We start from the raw sequence: 10,800 nt of genomic DNA, 5'->3' as shown, positions 1-10,800 counted from the left end.
ACTCACTATGGATAAAGGTGTCAGCTGGAGGGATAATTGCCTCCAACGTCGGAATCCGGATTGAAATGGATGCACTCGATTTTTTTTCCCCGTCTAAACGCGCTCATTTGACATCGTGAGCCGTTTCTTCCCTGCTGATGGCACCTTCAGTCGACGAGCCAGAGATCAGAGGAGATGCATAGAGACCGGATTGGGCACCGAATCTCTTTGCACGGTGAAAACCGCACCCCGCCCCTTCGCTGCCACCCGGTAGCGAAACTCGCAGCTTCACACCCCCCCCCGACATTGCTCTCTTTATATCTCTTCACACCTCCTTTACTCCCCGTCAGTCTCCCGGCTTTTTCTCCGAGCCTGTGCTTCAGACGCCCTCCCCATCCCCCAGGCTGGCTCGGGGTTCACCGTGTGAGGAAGAGGTGCGGGGGGGGGAGGGGGGGGTTTGAAGGCTCTGCGCCGCGGCAAAGAACGGCGTTGGGGAAACATCTCGTGTCGGATGGGCCAGAAACAGCTCCACCCCCCAAGGGGGACGCTGATGTGAAAGCCTTACAGAAAAACTACCGTTTCGACCTCAGCTCTGGCCTTGGGTTATATAAACACAAAGTACAATTTTAGACATGAAAGCACATTGGGCAAATTCATTTTGGAGACATTCTTATCTAAAGTGGCTTCTATGCCTATTAAGGCCTTGGTACATTTAGTGAGGTTAATTTATAAGTTTGTCGTTATATTTTAAGAGGTCAAAATGTTATTAGCTGTCCGGTCTGTCTGCTAAATGCTCTGTTCCCCTTCATCTTTTATCTGTCTGGCAGAATTAACTCCATTTTTTTGGGGGGGGGGGGGGTACTCGATGTCAGGATGCAGCTGAAGTCACCTTTAACTGGGGCAGACTGGAGGATACGGGAGATAAACCGAATTATGCAATCCCACAAGTAACCACCAGGGGCATGCAAAGGCTGTTACTAGTGCTTTTTTTTGCGCTTTGCGCGCTTTAATAGTTTTGGCCGTTTTATTTTTCAGCTGAAAAACGGTTAAAAATCATTCTTAATACAAAGTAGAACGCCTGGAGGATAAAGCCCGCCTTCAACCCCAGAATACACAATCAATTGCAATCGATACAAAGATAGATGATTCGGCATATACCTGTTCTCCGCTGCTCACGTGGGACCCGTACGTGTGTCACTCAGGTACCCTACATTTCTGACTCAGAAATGACTTATCTTCAGTGTGTCAATGCGAACATCAGCCAATGTTCCATCACAGACTGGCACGTACCGGTTTTACCCGTTGTTGTACAGCTACTTCACTGTAAAGAGGCACTTCTGGATTTTACCACTGGACTGCACATGCAAATTGAAATATCAGTGCACTTTTAATACAGTGATTTGAACTCAGCTTTTGTTTTATGCATGTTCTTACCACGCGGCATCGCCGCGAGATATTTATGGTCTGATTTGTCTTGCGTGAGTGTTGATTTTCGTTGTCACTTCCAATCTGTGAGTAAAATGTTTGCACTCTACAAATCACCAGCATCTACAAACATACAGTTATCTATCTATACCCATGCGACCAACTTTTCAAAACTATCCCTTCAATACTTAAAAAGAGAGGACATGATTCTTTGATGTACTGTTGGGTATTCAATTGCCAATTAATCGTTGGGGCTACATTGAAATAAACATCTGCGATATCGGCGAAAACTGTTCTGGGAAATTGCCAACTACCAAATGTAATCCACACCCCAAGTAACAAAAAACCCAATCGGCCTGTCGTCTCATTTACTTGTGAAATGTGGTGTGTTACTTGAACTTTTCTAATACAGTACAGAGTCTACAGAAATTGAGATTTCCATGTAATTCCCTGCTAACTTAAAATCAGGCACTACTGATAATAGGCCAACGTGCCTTTATAGTTGGACCCAAAAAGCGGTAAGAATCGTACCTCTCTGGACGTGTTAAAAACCCTGTAGTACGACCTGAAAGCGAGGTGTGAATTTAGCCGTACAAGAGGAGGACAGCTAGGCTAACACGTAAGTACAATCCATTACATTCACACAGTTGAGCAATCCCATTCTCACACTTGTATCAGGCCACTCGCGAATGCTGCAAGCTGCCGTATTCCTTCTATTTTTGATAGTGACAAAAGGCGCACGGTTAATAAAATATAACGCTCTTTGGATTTAATTTTCATTAATTCCAGACTATTGCCTCATTACACCTTCACGTCGTTTAATTGCGACGTAATGGGTAACCACCCAGAGAACATCGGGTATATTTGCATAATAAAATTGTCCAACAAATGCAGAAATAAACGCGCCGGTAACGCAACGAGGTGGCATTCTATAGTGATCCCGGTGCGTATTTGCGCTACGGCGCGCGCTCCAGTCCCTGATATGCAAATGAAGCGTGCAAAGAACACTGCAGACTCAACGACTCCAGTTTAGAGCACGATTAGTTCAAAGTGCACGATTAAGTCTGCCCGGGGTTACCATGACACTTGCAGCATACGAGAACAAAACAGGAGAAACAGAGTTGTAGTGGAAGTATAATAGTGAAAAACATAGTAAATCATTAAAAAAATCTGCCCAATGGAACTAATTCATTGGAAAGTGCTGAATTTACTCCGGATGTAGGTTCACCGGGTTATAGTGCACACTACAAAGTGCTTTTTCTTTGCGGACTACTGACAGTCAGCAGTTTAAACCAAGAAAGAGAAAGCCATCTGTTCAAGGGCGGGCAAGACAAGTCCTCGAGGGACAAACATGTGTGCCTTTCAAATTATTCTAAAGTAATTGCTTTCACCGATTCGTTCTTACGTGCTGTGGATTATAGATTTACGTAATCAGAACCATGACGTCCTCATTAATGTAAATTACTTACGAATGTAAATCAAACAGACAGCTGTAGAACAGGTTTTCTAATAAACCGAAACAATTCTTACGTATATAGTAAGTTAAGTTAGGAATTAAAGAAATATTTGACTGGAAGGCCGGACAGGCCCACCCATAATTGATGAGCATGATTCAAAATCGATACTAACATTATTTTCCATTGGTATTTCTATGATATATCTGTTTTCAGGCTTTGACACGAAAGTCGTCTGAAACCGAGTTGTTAAAAGTTCTTTTTATAAACGTCTTACTTCTTTATCCTTTTATTTATTTATTTTGTGGGCACAAACGTGATTTTTCCCTGGTCTATGCGGTTTAAATCCAAAGGCTACAGTGATAGATGAGCTGTCTTAATACTATTCAATCACCTTTCACACTAAATGAATAATCAATAGCGTTGAAGCACCTGAACGACAGTCATCTTATTTGGAAGACAGAGTAATTAATAATACCTTTGTCTGAAAATGTGGTTAATACTCTACAAACGCGTCTAAAAATAGGGAAACTTATTCGTTCATCTTCTAAACCTCTGTGGAATTATATCTTTTTTAATGGCTGTCAGTTGTATAACACAATTATTCGTTTGCTGCGCGAGATGCCGACAGCAGAAGGGACGACGGGGTTTAATCTAATGAACATGGACTGTTTGATTAATCAATAGCTAAATGTCAGGCCTGCCTTTTTAGGGGGAAGAAGGGGGCGATGTGTGTTCTCCGAGGAAACAAACCGAAATCAATTACAGGCATCTTTCAAGGCGTTGTCATCAACGCTTGGACAAAAAGATCAAAATGGAAACCCTACCTGGTAGTTAAAGCGGAACTTACAGTGCCCGGTTCCTTCTATATTTTTCGGGGGGGGTTTTTTGGGAAAATAATACGGTAAACGCTCCAACTGCAGGTCGTTTTGCCTAAATGAGAAGCGGTTAAAAGGCTTCTATAATTGATCACTATATATGACTTGGTTCCGATTGCGCCTCGATTTATATAGTTCTACCCTGATTATGCAGTGTTTATCGAACGAAAAGATTTATTTTGCCTATATTCGAAATATGACTATACACCACACCTGTATTTTACTGTGGATGCTTCGTCGTAGCATCTGCATAATCGTGCCAGTGTAAAGTTTAAATATTTATGGCAGATTCTCAGATGGTGAGACGGAAACATTAACGGAATCCACACGAATCACTCATTTATAATTGGCATTAAATTAATTTGAATTTGTGAATCTTAGATCAAATACACACGGGGATAATGACTGTTAGGAAAGTTATTACTATTCAGCCAGATGTGCTCTGATTCCAGCTGTGCTCGTCTTTAATGGCGTCTAGGATAATATTCTGAAGGAGAGGAAACCAACACACGTGTGTTCAGATGTTCGCCAATTTAGGATACGGAGTAAAAACAACTGCAAAGGGGGGAGTTTTAACACACTTAACCCAAATGGCTCTAAGAATGGCCCAGTAAATGCATTTGAAAAGCCATTTAGGGAATAATGTCTCTTTGAGTAAAAGGTGCAGTTCAAGCAATTGTTTAATTTTGTCCACGGCACAGGAATTCATTTCTATTGGAAATGGTTTCCTTTCTTTCTGACGTAGACGTTTAACCGCCACGAAATGTGCAAATCGTGTAAAATAGGTCATCGGGAATACTAAGGAAACTAAACTGTATCACATAAAAGTAAGTGGGAAAGAAAAAGTCTTCATATGATTTGAAATATTGGAAATTGGGTTACACATTCCTTTGACAAATCAAAATGAAGTGTTTGAATAAATTACCATACCTCATGTTTCGGTCCACCTGCCTAAGCCGCTACTTTGCAATAATCATTTACTTCATAAGACTGACAGGCGAAGCAACCAATGAGGAGGAGGCATGCTATAATGAGGCGGGGCCTAGACAGGCAGACATCCTGACGCAAGTTGATGCAGAGCGCCTTGTCGGCGACTGGCGAGATCGCACGCCAGTTTGGAGTGCGGGCCGTACTGGCTTTGTGTTTCTTTTTAATTGCGCTTCCATTTATTTTATTTAATGCAGCGGCTAAACAAATACAATTCTGGATGTTTTATGGCGACGTACCGTGTTGTACCTGAAAAGACAAATGGTGAAGGAGGTGAAGAAAAACGGAGACACTAACTTGATTAAAAACGCTAAGACGTAAAATACAAAGGAATGCAGCATTTATGACTGGGAAACTCTTTTTAGTTTTATTTTTTTGCAAAACCACTCGACTGGGAACAGTTTCCGGAGATCTTCCATAGCAATTTTAAGATATTCTTATTCCGGCGTTTACAGTTCCCTTTAAAAAAAAAAATATAAAAAATCAGTGCACACGTTGTATGCTTTAAGTTCGTAAAAGTCATCATTTTGTGGCGAGGAAATTTGGACCGGGAGACTTCGGGAAGTGGTTAACAAAGGGAATACCTAAAGGTGCCCGGGGAAACGTCTCCTATTTTTCTACACTTTTGTCGTTGCAGGAGAATCACGATAAATCATGGATTCGTGCAAAACGTAGAATAGCAATAACAAAAATTGCATTTCATGAGAAGCGTTTGTCTCCGTAATATTGCTACACAAGTTACCTGCGTCGGTAGGACTTTCAGGCATCTGAAGGTAAACGTCGAAAGCATAGAAGGATCCGAATTAAAATTCAGCCTATTTTCGGCTGGCCGTTCGTGAATTTTGGACTGCGTGTCTGTCGTTTTGACTTGGAAGATACATAGCCTGACATTTTTCTTCCCTTTTTTGTAAATCAGATACGTTTGCACCCATGGACAGTCACTGATGTGAGAAAGCTGAATGGCTAACGAGCCCACCGTACCTCCGCCGGCGTTTGAGAGAGACGCATAACTGCATATCGACTGATGCATTTAGGTTTCTAAAAGCAAGCAGATGTGTACAAATACGATCGCCTCCACAGCCATGGATCGACCGTTCTGGAGTCTGGTAGCAGCCTTATGGATAGTCCTTTTCAAGTTTACCCAGCTGTCCACTGCAGAAGAAGGTAATAGAAAATAAACACATGTTGATTATTTAACACAAAGCAGGGGCTAGTTATGTAAACATTGTGGTGAGTCTTCAAGCGTTGGATTATAAAACCATCCAGACTCCGAGCCTGTTAATGTTTACAAGTCAAACTGTTTTTAATGTTCTTGAACCGTTAATGGTTATTCACTGTTTTTGGACTGACCACAATGCAAAGTTTCCTCTTTGCGATTCATGCAGTTACGGGTATATTCTTGATCTAAAATATTGTGTGTGTAGTAGAGAGTCGTTACTTTATAAATTAAATGGGGCGTTATCATGACTACGATGGGGTCTATTGGTTTTATTAAATTCAACACCAGCCTTTAACAACATATAGTGTCCTTTTCAATCATGTAACGATACGTTGCAATCCGATTATATAACTGTTCTTTTTAATGGTTACATGAAATGCACAAATATTAACGCCTGCGTGCAAATCTGTTTATTTCCTACGTTATTGTGTTTAGTCTGTATTTCAAACCGCGCACGAATATATACTACGTGTCAGCTCACGTTTGTTTTATTGCCCCAATATTGGTTGTTAGTTTATCACATGCGCTTTTCGTAATCAGTAGTTCGTGAATGGTTCGTTTTGTTATTTGTGGTTTGTTATATAAACACGCTAGCAGAAAAAAATACTGGTAAGGGCCCTTTGTTAATCATTCTTTATCTAGATAATCTTAACTTCCTTTAGAGCAGTGACCAGTATTGCCCAAGCGCACCGTAACTTAAGTAACCAACACGTGCCTAGCCTATATTGAAAAATTGCTGTTTTACTATTGAAATAAACGTACAGTGTTGTTTTTTTAATTGTTTGATTTTTAGAAAAAAATTAAATTCAAACAAATTTAAATCCAAAGATCGACCCAATGTTTAATCAAATGTGAAACGGGCTGACGCGGAACAGAGGGTAACGTTCATACGGACACTTCAGCAAAACAAGTCTTGGTTGCATGTGAATGTGTCAAACATTCTGCTTCTCGTTTAAGATCCAATTGGCAGTGTAATGAAGGTAGTTATGAAGGAATTAAGCCGTTGGCATTCGTGTTGACATGCATTGATCATAAGATATTAGACGTTATTTAGTGCGCCATTTTGATTGCCCTGGATGTCACTGTTGGCCTTGACCCCAGAATGTAAAAACTACAGGTACACGGCACTCAAACCCAGGTTCATGGGGAGCCAGACCTTTAGTCAGATATTTTATTGATCCCGTGAACTGCGTGCCTTTTCTTGTCGGGGCTCATTTTGAACGAGAGGATATGATCTTCCAGTGTGCCTGAAGCTGGATGAGGAATATTCACAAAAAAATAATTATTAGAGGGGATCAAAGAGGCTCTGGAAGCCTCTAGCAGACTAATCAGAGCTGGCACTGTGTTGGGTTGGACCCAGTGCTGTGTAGTGTTTTGCACACTTGTGGGGCCGGGGGGATGGGTGGCAGTCTTTGCAGCGGGTTTTGATGTGTCATGAATGGTCTGACTACCTCCATAAGTTTTTCTTTCTTCCCCAAGTCACTTAAGTGATATTTAGTCTTCTATAATGTACTGATCTGTAATGCAGCCGGCTCCAGATGTCTGAACCCTCCGGATTGAATGACAGGAAGTAACTGCACAGTCTTTGCTTATTAGCATCAACATAAAGGCCAGGCTTGTTTACGAGGCGCCGACGCTTCTTTTTCCGTCGCCTTTCTGGTGGAGTAGGTGGTCGGGGCCCATCGTGGGCACGGGTTGTTTGTTGGGCGTCACACCGTCTATGGAAGGTGACCCCCCGTGGCGTGGCCAACGCGGTTTCCGGGATCTCGTCCCCGGTGCTGGGGAGAGGGAGACGGATCGATCGCGGGTCACGCGGATTAGCTGGGCGTTTCGTGCCGAGGGGGGCGACACATGGTCCCCGCCGGCCGCGATCAATTAACGCCAGGCCGTTCACGGGCGCGGATTACGCCCGGCGGCCGCTCAGCGGGATTCCCGTCATGCGTTGCGCCATCACACGCCGGCACGGCCTACAGACTGATTGCGTGGCGGAAGGTGACCCGGCTCCATTTTTGTTCTTTTATTTCTGTACCGCTCAGATCGATACTGAGAAACCTCGTGACCCGGCTGGTTGTCTCGCTTGGGTCGGTCCCCTTAGAACTGTCGAAAGATGCAGCCGGGTCGAATCCGAGACGGGAACAATGCCGAGACTTCCAGCAGGATCATGGGAAGGGGTTGGAGGTCCGCCCGGTTCACATGCGGGATGGGCACGGGCAGTCCGGTGGGAGAACTAGGAACTTTTCACCTTCCCACAAAAGTTCCCTACTAGCAAATTAGCTGCAGGTGAGCATATAGGGTGTATCGTTACCTAGGCAGCAACCGGGAAGCCAGACACAACTTTGTTTTAAGGAAGGCAGAATTATCCAGGGGGTGGCTCTATAGCCGTAGTCACTGCAGCTTTGGTGCGAGCCCAGACTAGCTTTATCCACATCACACTTAGGCGAGGACGGCTAGCATTAGCCACGGCGGAGAGGGGGCGCCGAGCGGCTGGCGCTAATGACGAAGTCGCTCGCCCACGTCGCGGGGCTGCGCTCCCCTTTCCTCCAGCCTGTTTGGACTGGCGGTGTTTTCCTACATTGCGGATCTCATCTGCTAATGGCGTGCTAAAGCGAGCTCATTTTATGCTATTAATTTGCCCGGCGGATGCTGTTATCCACAGTGATTTAGTGAGCCCACCGTTTTACTTCTGACCTGTTTATACAGCTGGAAATTTTACCGAGGCAATTAAAGGCAGTTTAAGTGCCTGTCTCTAAGGTACAATGGCAGCAGCCCTCCTGGGACTCCCACCTGCTTGGATGTGGATCCCTTAACCGTTCTGCAGAATTTTGCTCCGTAAAACGTTTAAACGTTTGTCGTGGCATTCGCGTGTGTCCTAATCTTAGGAGACCAGCAGAGTGCATTTTACTTGATTATTGGGTGGTGGGGGAGGGGGGGGGTCTTCCGAATCAATTTGGACACAACATTTTCTAGACTGCTGGTGTCTTGAACAAATATACCAGGCTGTGTATTTAACTTTGGAATCGAAAAATATTTTCATTGCGATTCATTGTGATAATTCTTCCGATGTTTTGGTTGTTGGTGAGACCTTTGGATTTTCAATCAAAGTCTAGGTCATCCTACTTCCTTGCCACTACTTACACCCAAATGGCTAAATAAACTAATGTTTATTTTTATCATGATTTATCTTTCCGCATGTGTCTGCCGAAAAGCGTTACGCCCGTATAAATCACTCTAATAAAATCCGCTTCAATGCCATATCACGTCACTTTATTTAGCGGTGCAAGTTCGTTCTTGTGCTAGTCTCTCTTCGTATGACTAGCAGCGCGTTTTAATCTCGCGTGTATGGGAACGGGCGTTAGCCTCCAGTATGTGATTTCCTTTCAATCTCGTTTACAGTAGCACGCAGGGGGTGTTGTTTTTAACACACAAAAAAATTTGGGCCGCGAATATTAGTACATGAACAGTAAGTGGCTCTCAGCTCGCCGTGAACATAATCAGTGGGAGTAAAATGACACACCGGCCGGCGATCGATTGATTTTTGTTACAGCTCCATGGAAAGAATATCATTGTGAAAAGTGATGGGAAAGCGGGGTATGATGAGCAGGGTCGATTACATTGCCAAAAGACAAAAAAAATTAAGCAGAAATTTAATCTTGCTGGGCGAGAACCACGAAATCGTAAATCCTTCTGGTGGGAAAACGTCAAGAGTTTGAGTGGTAAGAAGAAAGCAACAGTGGCAGTTAATGAGAGAAACGGGGTGAATACAATCAAATCCGCCTTTGAAATCATTCTTTAAGTTCTGTTATCCTGAAAAGAAACTTTAAGGCGCTTATCCCTTTCTCCTCTTTCTCATTTCCTTCCCTTCTTTCGAGTCCAAAGTGCCTCCAAGTCGCTTTGCTCCTGGATCTTCTCAATGTCCTTCCCACAAAGGGACGAGAAAAGGAGTGAGTGCGGGGAGGCAGTGCCATTTAGGCGGAGGAGTGAGACTCGCTCACCGCCTCTTTTGTTTTCCCGTTGTTCGCCTTGTCCCCCCCCCTCCACCTACCCCCGTCCCCTGCACGGTGTTTGCAGTCGCCGCCCGGATCCCCCGCCGCGGAAATGCGGATCTAGTCGCCGAAATCCCATTAAACGGAACCGATTTTTATATGAAAAGGGATTTGCATTTAAAGCGAGCCGCACCCCGCCCGTATCTCTCCCGGTCGTTTAATCCCATGATTACCCTCTTGACGAGTTAAACAGCCGTCGACTTTGACTGCTGGGTTGGTGGGGGGGGGACCTCGTTTCGGCGACTCATGGTCAGTCGGTCCCCCTCCGCTTTTCCACATAGGCCTACGGTTAAATAAATTGCCTGTATCCGTGCAAAAATAAAACCCCAAGACAGAGTGCGATTTTCCCTTATACTTTAATAGATATATGCACGTATATCATAAATCACGGTCGACGGGAGAATTTTTTTTATTTTTTACGAAAGTCAAACTTCAGATTACATTTGCAACAAGGCGGAACACAGTTTTACTATGTTAATTTTAGTATATGGAAACCTCATCGCGAACGAAGCGACTGTTCCTATGAATAATTTAAGGGCTTAAAAAGTAGTTCCCATGCGACTGTGCCTTTGAAAAATGAATTTGTGTGTTTTGCGCATTTTTTTTTTGTGTTTTTTGGTCTTGTTAGTGTAGGATATGGGATTTCTTTTTATGTTTTTTTTTCTCCCTGAGCTCTATGTAGTGATATTGTCAGCATTCTATTTAGTATTTTTGGCCTTTTGTGTTTGTGTAGTATTTGAATGTGCTGCCTTCATTTCAGTATAGAGAGTGAGTTTTCTTTTTGAGGGGCTGTTACCGGCTCCCTCTTTTCATGA

At 43.6% G+C, this 10,800-nt stretch overlaps 1 protein-coding gene across 1 annotated transcript in view; it reads left to right on the top strand.

Annotated features, from left to right (window-relative positions):
* Positions 1-4,821: 4,821 nt before the first annotated feature.
* Positions 4,822-10,800, top strand: part of LOC125721665 (ephrin type-B receptor 4a-like) — a 37,045-nt gene continuing 31,066 nt past the window's right edge. Inside the window, 1 exon segment of the mRNA XM_048997602.1 lies at positions 4,822-5,887. The gene's annotated coding sequence lies outside the window, so the exon portion shown is untranslated.

This window comes from Brienomyrus brachyistius, unplaced genomic scaffold, assembly GCF_023856365.1.
Source record: "Brienomyrus brachyistius isolate T26 unplaced genomic scaffold, BBRACH_0.4 scaffold35, whole genome shotgun sequence".
Taxonomy (NCBI): Eukaryota; Metazoa; Chordata; class Actinopteri; order Osteoglossiformes; family Mormyridae; genus Brienomyrus; species Brienomyrus brachyistius.
This window is presented reverse-complemented; position numbering and strand designations above follow the sequence as displayed.